Raw genomic sequence first — 13007 nt, 5'->3', positions numbered from 1 at the left:
TGTGCACTTTGTAGGACATGTTATGATTATTTTATACAGGATGCCCCAGGACATTTAAGCTTTTCACCTTATACAATATAATAAAGATTTGCTCTGTATACACAATTTTATTATTCACAGTGTCTCCCAGAATGCTCAAAGGCAGTCATAATTGTTACATATTTATTGTTGATGCAGTAAAGCACAGGTGCAGGGATAGTATTCCTCCACCTAACGATGTGGGAGTCTTACCCCAAGAGGTCTTTGCCTTTCTCTGCTCTTGCAATAAATATGAAATGATCATTGCTAATCATAAATTCATGTGTGGCAACTGCTGTTCAGACAATGTCTGCCAGCTTATTTGTAGCACTGCAGCAGTCAGTTAGATAATGACTCAGCAAGCAAAATGGTTTATTGATGTTTTACACATTATTGAAATTTATAGAATAAACATTTGATTCCTAATAATTGCAAAGAAAAAAATATATGTACACACAATTGTAATAATAAAAATTATGATAATATAATAATAACAATAATAATATTAATAATCCCGTTGCATGTGGACATGTCACATGGTCAGCAGGTGTTTTTTCTTTCGGTCAGCAGGCAAGCTTTACCTTGATTGGTGAGGATATACTTCACTGGATGATGTGATTAATGATGGATGTGCAGTGTGGGAACTTTTTTTAAGGACTTGTCCTTGTCAAAACGTGCATGTTACACTTCTATTTTTTTGTGAATAAGTAAGTAGGGTAGGGAATAAGTAGGGGTGGAACCTGGGGACCCCCTTTGTTCTTAAAAATGGTCTTCCAGATTTAAAAATGCCTCCCACCTGCAGACCCCCACAACCACTGTGCCAGGGCTTATGGTGAAGAGGTACTTGTCATGATCAACATGGGAACAATGTGATTTGCCAGGGGTATCCCCCCATTTTGAGGATGTAGCCACACACTTGTTCATCCCTTTCCTGGACTGCCAGGCTGCATGCTTGGAATATTGTCTGGTAGAGGAAAACAAATGTTTTGTTTTTTGCATGGAGTTCCCGCTTAAAATCCATACCAAACCCAAAGGATTCTTTTATTGTTTTTGCTATGGTACATATCCTCCAGGGTACTGCCCTGTTTCCAATACCCTTTGTTTGTCAATTCCTTACCTAGTAGCCTAGAAAATTGCTGTTAAAAAATGAATCTCCCATTTACTTCAATGAGGTTCGGAAAAGGCACCCAAACTTCAGCAAAACTCTGGTTTGTTTGGCTCATCACTAATATATCAGAAATAGTTGCTGCAAGCCCATCTTAGGAAATTAAATGTATATGAGTTTACTTTTCATAAGGAAAATTAATAAAGGAAACAACACAAATATTCACTGGAGGTGAATTTGTTACTTTAATCTAAAACAGAAGCACCAGAAATATTTACCTGGAATGAATGCTTGGGAAATATCATAGTTACTGTTGTTTTAACTATCTTGGATGTGAGCTGTTTAAGTAAAAATGTATTATAGTGAAAATGAGCCCTTTAGTAAAGCTGAACCTATATTTGTAAACTATTGAGAAGAGGAATGTAAAATTGTGTATAGTCCAATTGGATTTGTTAAAGGAAAAATGGTTTCCCAAGATGCCATAAATAGTACACTGCAAGAAATGCATGCCATAACTAATTTTTTTGTACAAAAAATACTTGCACATTGATAATTTGCCAATATTTGCCAACCAAATTATGTGAAACTGCACCCTCATGTTCTCCTTGCCAAAGAAGGTGCCTATATTTGGATTGCAAAAACAGTAAAAATGGAGATGTGTCAAGCACACTCACAATGAATAATGTTAAAATGGAGGGAACTGGAGGTGCCACTGGTAGCTGTGCAAGCTCCTGAAACAGGCAGAGGTGTATAGTACAACAGAAAAAACAAAGAAGGAGCGCTACAAGCTAACAACTTCTGGTGATAGGAACTGGATTAATAACTGATTGTTGCTAAATAGTAACTGTGGTGAGAAAACATTAATAAAAATGTAACACGTGTCCTGATTATGTGCAACTGTCCAGAATTAACTAAAATGAAATGGCCGTGAGTGCACATAATCAGGACACTCGTTACATTTTGATTATAGTATTCTCACCACAGTTACTATTTAACAACATACAGTTATTAATCCAGCTCCTATCACCAGCAATTGTGTTAGGTTGTAGTGCTACTTCTTTGTTTTTTTCTATATTTGGATTGCAATCACCAAGGTGCAACATATGTGACCAGCTGCGACCTCAACCATTTGAGGGCTTAAAGCACACTGATAACCTTGACAACCTTGAAAGTAACTGTTTTGAAAGACAGTTGAATTGGTTGGTGTAGTTCGGTTCTAATGGTGGGATAAACAAAGTAGTAGCAAAAAGTCTCTGCTGAGGATCAGATTATTTGCACAAACTATAAGCCTTCATATATGATCAGTTTTAGCTACAATATAATGATAAGGTGATTGACTTCAAACTCCCTGAAATACTGTTACAGCTATGTATGATAATTTAACACAATGCAGCTTGTGGGTGGGTGTAAGGAAATTTTTCATTTTACAAATTTTTATTTATATGGATTTGTAAAAATATTTAAATATTCAGTGTAGATGTATACCATTCAATAATTAACCATCATTTTTTATTGTCTGAAAAAAATGAAGAGCTGTCTTTGAGCAAAATTGTGTTGGCCAATTCAACTAAAACACTGACAAGAAATCTATGCAAGGTCACAAAATGCACAAGTGCTCATGATTTCTTGCTGTTCGGAATACATTTGAAGTCATTTTACACTGTGCAATGAGGAAGAAGAAACATTAATGAAATAACCTTGAAAAATAAGTTGCAACCTATATCAATCGCCTTCTGTTATAGGCTTTATAATTTTGTTGTATTAACTATCTTTGGCTGTAAATAAAATAAAGTTAAGCTGGCCTGAGGAACTAGATGACATTCAGATCATGGATCACTATGTCGGCACCCCTCTGCTTGACAGAAGTTGATTTTGGAATCAACTTTTGTCAAAGGAGGCAGTCCTAAAATTTTTGGACAGACAGTGCCTGCATTTAATCAGATGCAGACAATGCCCAGATATTCAGCACCCTCTGGAACAATGGCTTCTGAATATCATAACTGGCATCAGGAGATTCATCCATCTATGATGTTTGAAAAAATCTATTAGTGTATGGTCATCTTTACTGCTGTACATATAAGGGCCTATTCCATTATTGTTTTGTTTAATGCTCTTAGATCTTGTATGGTCTAGAATAATTGGTCACCCCTTCTCCTCTATCCAAATGATGCCAAAAGGCATTCAGCTGCAAAGACTTGTCTTTCATGCTCATGGCATTGCAAGACATGGGCTTGGGCCCCAACATGTTTTCCAGTATAATACAGCCCTCAGTAAAGATTAGAATTAATGGTGTTATCTCACTTTACAGCAATTTTTAATACTGAAGCAGCAGGACTGCCAATTGTTCTTTTTGCTCTTCTTTATTACCCTGGAACCTTTCTTGGCCAATTTACACTGCAATGATACAGCATAAGTCTGCAAGATAATACACAATCACAAAATACCCCTCAAGCATGCAAGTCTCACATCCGCGAACCAAGTTTCCATTAACCTGGTGAGAATTAATGTTGAAATACCTAGGCCTACATAATAATTGCTCAATCTCATTAGACATAACTACCAGGTTCTATGCAACCATTCTGTAACTGATTTGAGCAGATGGGACAACCCCAAATTCTGGCCTAGCCACATAGGAATTATCAATTTAATTTACTACCATGCAGAGGCGGCTCTAGAGTTTGTGAGGCCTTAGGCGAAACCTAAACATGAGGCCCCACTCTTTGTGGGTCTTTGTGGGGTTTAACCAGGCTGGTGAGACCCCGCAGAGCCCTGGTGAGACCCCACAGAGCCCTGAATAAACAAGGGCTCTATAGGGTTTTACCAGGGCTCTGTGCAGTCTCACTAGCCTGGTTAGACCCCTCAGTGCCCTGGTGAGACCCCAAAGAGCTGTGGTTAAACTAGGGCTCAGTGGGGTCTCACCAGGGCTCTGTGGGGGTCTCACCAGTCTTGGTGAAACCCCACATAGCCCTAGGGGGTCTCTCCAGGCTGCCACTCCAGTAGTGTGCTGTGCTGGCCGTGTCTTGCGGGCGGGTGCTGGCAGAAGCGTGCAGGATGACGTCTTCATCAGCTTCTGAAGTTAAACTCCGCCCTCCCAGCCAGAGATCCTCGTGTGGTGGATGGGAGGGGTGAGGTCTCTTCTCATTGGCTGGTGGGCGGAGCTCGGTGCAGAAGACCGAGCCGATGGTCCGCACCAACGATCGAGGTAACGGATGAGCTCTCAGCCCTGTCACTGTCAAACTGTCAAACTGAGAGTCTCAGTTTGACAGCTACAGAGCTGAGAGCTCACAACGCTAACTGGCTGCCGTTCTGACAGGGCAAACTAGGCGGCCGCAAGGCCCTCGGGAGCGCGAGGCCTGAGGCGACCGCCTAATTTGCCTAATTAAAGAGCTGCCTCTGCTACCATGCATTCTGAATATGTTTCACATTATATTACTGACAACAAGATTTCTCAGAACTCCAAATTCAATGCCTTTATCTGGTATCATAAAAAGCCCCGGATTCCATTCTACATATTAGGTAGAAAAAAGTAAATGGGGCATGGACCTCCCAGATATTATAAAATACTGCAACGCCTCATCACTCAATACAAACTTAGTCTGGAGTTCAGGTTTACCGAGACAATAAATTTGTGGCAAATCCATTCACAAAGTTCACTAATCATGAACTTTGGCCTAAAAGATTCACAGGTTTGCTGCCAGAAATAACCAGTGCATAGCCTTTGTCCTAATCAGCTGTGCCACAAGATCTAATAATTTTGAGAAATTATTAACTACTTTCTATAAAACGGTCGGCTAACAGCAGCCACATTGTCAGTGTGTGTTAGCTGTTAGAAAGACATGGCAGTTCTTTTTTTTATTTTAGTTTAGTCATTGGTTCATGTTCCTAAGAGTAATACTGGATTTCCTATGACATTTGTTTATAAACAGTTTTCCTATTAGTCTACAAATGGCAGAATTGAATAACAATTATCTCCTCCATATATTGTAATATGTTTCACCGAAAAAGTTTGCAAACTTCAAGCAAGATTTCTGAAAATGTTCTTGAACCATACCTAAATACCTAAGATAGCAGAGAGGTAGCAGAGTGAGGCACCTCTCTGCTTTTTGTCTTGACAGCTGGGATGTTTTCAAAGCTGTGTGATACATTCCAGGCACAGAGACACAGAGATACATTGTAACATTCTGCCTGAAATGTATCACTTCTTATCGTCTGGGCACAATCAGAAACCTTTAGGGAGATCTGTTTCTGAGATGCTGTTAGGATCAGTCTCTAAGGTTATTATTAGCTGTTCCTAAGTGTAAAAAAAAGTGTAAAAAAATAAGAAAATAAAAATTATATATTTGTATATTATAATTATTATAAAAAAATTCTAAAAAAATGATAATAATCAAAACTTGTGATTATAATTTTATAGTTCTATCTGTCCTCTAAAAAACAATATATAATATGTGTGGGTACATTTAGTAAGAAAGTATATTACTGCCGTGGAATAATCACACAGCAAAAATGTAAAGTGTGTCAGTCATTTATGAACAGAAACTGAAAAAAAGCTCAGTCATGAAGGGGTTAAACTTGTTGCTTGAGTAAGTACATGAGCTTATTTGGGGCAGAGTCATGTGTTTTGGCTCCAATAGATTTCAATTGGAGTTTCTGAAATGTATAGCACAAATTTTCCACACATTTCTTGCTTAGTATCTAGCTTTGCATTGACTAGAAATAGTAATTTAAAAAATGCTTAAAACTGAAATGCACACAAAAACACACACAAGCACCTATAAAAATGCTCAAAAAAGCCCCAAAAGGACCAAAGATGCTTGGTTATGCTACTCCAAAGAAATGTATGGAAAAAGTTTTGATTATCAATCACTTCATTATTCAAAGTAAAGAAGAAATAAATGTTTAATTTACTATTCACACATTTTACCTTGAAAGGCAGAGAAAGTTACATTGTTACTAGTGTGATCTTCCACATCTAACAAGTTATACATATGAGGTGCTGACTCCAAGATCATTAAAGGTTTTGATATTTTGTATGAAGTTCTTTTAAATAAAACTAGTGGTTACTTATATTATTTGCTTTTTAAAAGCCTGTTGAGGAGGGAGAGGCAAAATCAACCTCAAAGAAAATTATTTGTATTTATCTTTTGCGCTTGACTTTGTACAGCAGATGTTTTTTTGAGTGCCATGCTAATCTACGTAATTTATCTCTATGTAATTTAAAACAGGTAACTTCAATTAACAATGTAATTAGTAATTTTCTTAATGACTTCCCTTCATCTCCATAGACACAATGTACCCCATGCTCACAGAAAGAATGACATTTTGATATTCTGTTGAAACCAAGCAAACATCAAAGCATTTGAGATTAAACAAAGATTTATATAGCCGAAGTCTTGCAGGAGCAAAAAAGCATTCATTAGGGCGACAAACTTAAAACATATATAATATACACTAATTTTTTAGTTCAGTAAATAGGAACTGACACAACATTGAAACAGGAGTAGGAATATTACCAGTTAATCCCTAGAACCATTTTTGTATTTCATCAATGGGCAAAAATTATTTGGCTAGTACTTTGTTATTATGTATGAACAAATAAGCCACACCACCGATAAATTCCCAGGAAGAAAATGTATTGTTCCATGGATTTTTATCCTGTATTCAGAGGGATGTACACTCATGGAACACTAAACTTGTAACCTTGGAATGTAGTAGTGGTGTGGCTTATTTGTTAATATTGTTGTTTCTGAATGTGGGACAGATCCTGTGTAGCTTGAGCATCAAACAGCTGCTTTCCATATTGAACATGGGCTTAGAGCAGTTCCTATGGCAGATACCATTTTGCTTTATTGTTAATTTTATTTTGTAACAAGTAATGTAATTTTTGTTGTTTTTTTGAGGGCTAAACAATGGGTTATTTTGACTATTTTGTATTTCAAGAAATATTTGCTTTTCTATACATTTTAAAGGAAACAGGAAGTAACAATAAAAAAGTGCTTTTTCTATCAATTTGACAAGTGATAAAGGTAAAGCAACTATTGCTATTAATCTTAAGTGCTAATAATATTTATGGCAAAGTTGTTTATCATTTTTTAACCCCTTCATGACTAAGGCCTTTTTTCATTTTTTTATATTCCACATTTTAGGCCTGAAAATCACTTAAAACCCCCAAATATTATATATTTTCTGAATGCCAAGACCCTATAGAATGAAATGGTGGTAGTTGCGCACTATTAGCGCAACTCCTTATTAAACCCCAACATTTAGTGAAAATGCAATTAAAAGGCCCCAAAACATAACAAAATACCAATTTTTTTACAGCCCCGATGCTGGCGACGTACACTGCATGTCGTCAGTCAGGAAGGGGTTAAAAAAATGTGTGTATTATGGTATAGAGTTTGAACAAAAATAAATGAAAATACAAATAAAAATGTTCTAATCAAAACAGTATAAAATATAAAAAAATTAGAGACACAGATAGTTAAGGAAGACGAAGAGTTAATTAGGGTCATTAAGTAATAACAAAGCAATAATCAGAAGTTAAATAGGAGGTTCTTTAATTTAAGAAAAACTTTTGGTTTTCTACTTTTTAGTTTGCTGCTCCATTGCTTACTTTACTAAAGGATTAGTACATGTTTAGTTTCAAAGCGAATTTTCACTTTGCAAAAATGATTTTTCACATCCCTTATTAAATGTGTTGAAACAAAGTAAAAGTTGCTATGCAAGAATACCCAAATCATGTGAAAGGAAACATAAAAAAAAGCATTTCTGCTCAAATTAAGGTGAAGTTCTGCTGTTAAACGTAAGCACAACTTAACCTCATTCACTAAGCTAAGTGAAACTTATCTTTGCAAAAAGAAAATTCACATACAAATATATAACTGTGCACTGAGCAGTACATACAGGATATACAGTCCTGTATGTACATAGCAATATCAACATATGCCTCTTCCTAACCAATGTAACCACAAAGCTACTCATCCACTCACTTGTTATCTCTCATCTCAACTATTGCAACTCCCTCCTCATTGGCTTACCTTTACACAGTCTATCCCCCTTCACTCTATCATGAATGCTGCTGCCAGACTCATCCGCCTAACCAACCACCCAGTGTCTGCAACCTCCTCTGTCAATTCCTTCACTGGCTTCCAATGGCCCAAATGATAAAATTCAAAATATTAACAACCACTTTCAAAGCCATCCACAACTCTGCCCCCGACTATATCTCCAACCTAATTTCAAAGTATCACACTAACTGTCCCCTCTGCTCCTCCCAGGACTGCATGCTCTCTTGTTCCCTCATCAACTCCTCCCAAGCTTGCCTCCAGGATATCTCTAGAGTCTCTCCCATCCTTTGGAACTCCTTATCCCAGCCTGTTCATTTATCTTCTACTCTGTCTGCCTTTAGGTGATCCCTAAAGACTCATCTCTTCAGGGAAGCCTATCTCGCCTCAAACTAACTATCACTTTCTCAAACAATTCATCCCCACACAGCGACCTCCTCGTGTATCACTTGTCCTTCCCTTTTAGATTGTAAGCTCTCACAGGCTGGGTTCTCCTTACCATTTTGTATTCACTTGCATTGTAACTGTAATACTTTCCTTATATTGTAAAGGGCTGCACAAACTGTTGGTGCTTTATAAATTCTGTATAATAATAATATTGCCTACAACAAACTGAAATGGAAATAAAACTATAGTTATGAGAGTTATGTGAATAAAACCCAAACAATATATAACTACCTTATATTTAATGTCTTGCTGTATGTAATGTCATGACATAGATGTGCATATTCTCAATTAGGATTATGAAAATTCCATTACCACATAATGCTCATAAAAGTCAATGTTAAATGAATGCAAAATCATGAACATGAGTTGTATCCTTTTGACTTCCAGAGTTTTTAATAGGACCAAGAGCAATTGCATCCATCAAATAGATAAGGGGTTTTGCTAACAGACTGTCTCCCATTCAATTATTTATTTAGTGTAAAGTGCCTCCACTTTAAACAGACAAGATAGTTTTAGACAAAGGACACCAAAAGAAATTGAAAGGCAATAATGGATGTACAGCCCCATTAGTAAGGTCTACAAGGCAGATTACTAATTCACAAACAGCACTAATATATTTTTCATGATTTAATCATGCTTCATAATCTAACTAGCAAAATAATTTAAAGACTTTGATTTATTATACAGATTTTATAATAATTTAGTTCCATTTTGCTTTTAAATGTGTACTATAGCTTTGCTAGAAATATCATCCATGGAGGGTTTGGACGACTTCAGATCAATAGCAGCATCACATGTGACCGCATGGTGTGGTGAGTACAGTACTAAGAATCAATTATAGTTTGTGCTATGTATACATTGATATGTAAGTAAAACATAAATTATAGGTTTGCATCAACAATTATATATTACTCTGCTCTTTGTGAAATTTATAAAAAAATTACATCCTTGATATGCAATCATATAATCATTTGTAAAGGTCTAATGTGATGCAATAGAAACCTTATAGATTGGCCATATTTTTCAGTAATACACATTGCAACATATTGTTTCACTGTTCAGGGAAATATTTATCAATGGTTATATAACAATGCATAATATTAATATTGTTAGTTATGTGTTTCAGTAAAAATCATTATCCTAATGTTTTTCATCCAAGACATACAGTGTTACATCTGATACAATACATACTTTATACTGGGATACAATCATCAGTATAGTACGCAATGTTACCACTTGAATTCATGCTTTTTTTGTTGCTTAACTCTGTGATGGCTGAGAGTACATAATCACCTTAAGACCATATACATGTTAGTAAGATTGTATACTGTTTAATAGCTTGGTTTAGTGGTGAATACAGTTAATACTATTTTCACTCCTTTTTTTATACATAATGTTTTCCTTTTATTGTACACAAATTACTCAAAGTAGTTTGATAAATGCATGCTTTCAAGGACTACACTCAAGGGTTACATGAATCAGAATGAATGCTTCATGTCTGAAAAAAATGACTAAATATTTTAACATATAAATCATCAATTCCTTTTTGTTCACTTTCCTACATATTAGACAATATACTTCACATGTGAACATTTTATGTTTAAAATGTAAGAATAGTTGACTTCAAATAATAAAAAAGCATGCATATTATGGATGTGTTTGGGAAGGGAAGGGGGGAAGGGAAAATCCTGAATATATGAAATGTAGTAGGATAATAACCTATAAGCATTTTTTAAAAGTGTAATGGATTTAGTATGCATATTTACCAAGGAATACATTTTAATGCTGGCCCAATGAACATGTGATCTTGTCAATACAAATTATAGTTGGGGTCAGGAAGGAAAAATTATAAATATTCACTAAATATGATTGGACATTTGAAAGATAGACAGCTTTGCAGAGTCTTTGGAATCCTTACCTTTTTAGTAAATCCCTTATAGCCTTTTAAAAAATGTAAACTAAGAAAGTAAAAAGAAGTCAAGTCAAACCTGCATTTGAAATTCAGTAAAGCTACAATGATAAGTTGTTATAAATCCAACAGTATTTCTTTTTGATGCAATGTGTTAGTGTGAAAATATTCATCTTCTAGCTAGCTCTTTGTATAAGCTGTTTTAAGGGTGTAAAGTATGTGTAAAGCAAAAACTTTTTTTATTACTTAAGAAAATGTAGGGGAGGGTTAAAACCCGTTCGTTTTTTTTTGTTTTTTTTTACTATTTGTGTCTCATTAGTGAGATTTTTCTTTACTTCCTGCCCAGTAGAATCAGCGGAAGGTGAGGGGAAATCTTTCCTTTTTTAAATCAGATATAATTTAATATTGCATCTTTACAAACAGCATCCACCAGACAAAAGGCAGATAACACAATACCATAATAACAATAAATGAAGAGAACATCACCGTCCACCCCCTGTTCCAGAGATTAATGTTAGACTGAACATCATAAGTATGACATATTCTTTAAACTCCTACTATATGTGTATCAGAATAAAACTGAGAGAAGCAAAGTAGACATACAGGGGTTGATTTGCTAAAGACAAACTTTGCGAGCGAACTAGCACTTTGCAGGTAAGTCTCCCCTTAGCTTAGTGATTGTGGGGAAATTTCACTTTGCCCGGAATACCCAATCACATGGAATGAAACTGAAAAAAAATAGTATTTTTGCTTGCACCTGATTGGATGTAAGCCAACAGAGATTCTACTCATTCACTAAACTAAGGGGAAATTTCCCCTGTAAAGTGCTAGTACCCTTGCAAAGGGAACAGCCTATATACCTTAAAGAAGGACTCTGTGAAAATAAAATCTTAACCCTGATTGAAGTGGTGCTACTCCTGCACTGAAAGGGTTAAGTACTCATTTTGCCTAGGGAGCTAAAATAACAGAGATATACTCACCCAACCCGTAATCCGGACAGGCTCTTAGACCAGTCCCTGCAGTCTGTTTCCTTCTCCGCCCCAGCAATGAAATTTCCCTTGGCATCCTCACATTTAATACACTGTACTGGACATGAAGACTACCACCAGGACCTTATTCCACCAGAGTGAAGGGGGAGCAAGGCTGGAGGGATTGGTCTAAGAGCCAGCAGAGATCATGGTTCGGGGGAGTATATATCTGTTATTTTAACTTCCTAGACAAAACAAGTGTGTTTAGATTCCACCCATAGATCATGCTGTGAGGGAACACACTACAGAGGTGTATACATGTTTGTGGTGTGTTTATACGGTTAGTAAATCAACCCCAATGGGTCATGGCTGCCCATCAAGCAAGATAAAATATTAATGAATTTCAGCATACTACCTCTCTGCTGGTAGGTAATATCCCATGTGGTTTAATTACACTTTTGATAGCAGAATAAAGATTGAATGCCATTGTTCATTGAATATAGTACACTTTTCCCATTTGTACTTACAATAAAGTCAGAAATTAAAAAAAAGTTATGTAAAAAGTGAGTATAAATGTGAGATAGCAACCTTGTAGTAAAAACAGCATGTGCAATGATATCTAAAAGTACTGTTGGTGCATTGGCTTGAGTACGACCCTGTGTTTGTCAAGCGTATAGAATTTGCAAGAATTGGAAGGATAATTAGTTATTAAGCTGGAATTCCTCTGTCAACTGTTGAAATGATTTAGGGATATCCAGAAGATACAGATGTGGTAATGCTAAAATACCAGCTTTCTACCATTGTAGGAATGGACAAAGCTTGGCTAACTCAAGGGCTGGAGAGGAGTGTATTTTGTAAGGGCTCTTAACTGCTAGTATGTGTTTTTCAGTGTTCTACTCTTTCCCTACTAGATATGGGGTAGGGAGAAGAGGGGGCAGTTTAAGAATCCATACCAGACCCTTATCTATGCATGCAGCATGGTTGGCTAAGGATGAGGGGTAGAAAGGTATACACTTCCCCTCCTGAACCATACCAGACCACATGCTCTCAACATGGGGGATGCCTTGCCAGGGGGAAGCATCTTGTCTCCATGTTGAAGTGGACAAGAGTCTCTTTCCTACAGCTTTAGCTTGATGGTTGTGGGATTCTGTGCACCTCCCTTTATTTACATTCTCAAATGTCAAACATCATTTTTTCATTCCCATTTCCATTCACCTTGATTCATTGTTACTCCCTGGTAATTTTCCATCCACACAGCCTGCGCCAGTCAGTTGCACTCCTTAATTCCTTTTATTGGAATAAGTGTACCCATTGGAAGATTTCTCCTCTATTCATGTTCTGGTGGCAACTCAAATGTTTGGATTTAAGCTCACTTTCATTAATGGTCACATTGCAAATCAGGACAACAAATAGGAACACAGATAGTAATAAAAAGTCTAGAAAGAAAGGTTTTGCATTTAGTTATACTTTAAGTGTTTTTAAAGATATATATATAT

This window comes from Nanorana parkeri, unplaced genomic scaffold (genome assembly GCF_000935625.1).
Source record: "Nanorana parkeri isolate BGI_ZX_2015 unplaced genomic scaffold, ASM93562v1 scaffold60, whole genome shotgun sequence".
In the NCBI taxonomy this organism is placed as follows: domain Eukaryota; kingdom Metazoa; phylum Chordata; class Amphibia; order Anura; family Dicroglossidae; genus Nanorana; species Nanorana parkeri.
This window is presented reverse-complemented; position numbering follows the sequence as displayed.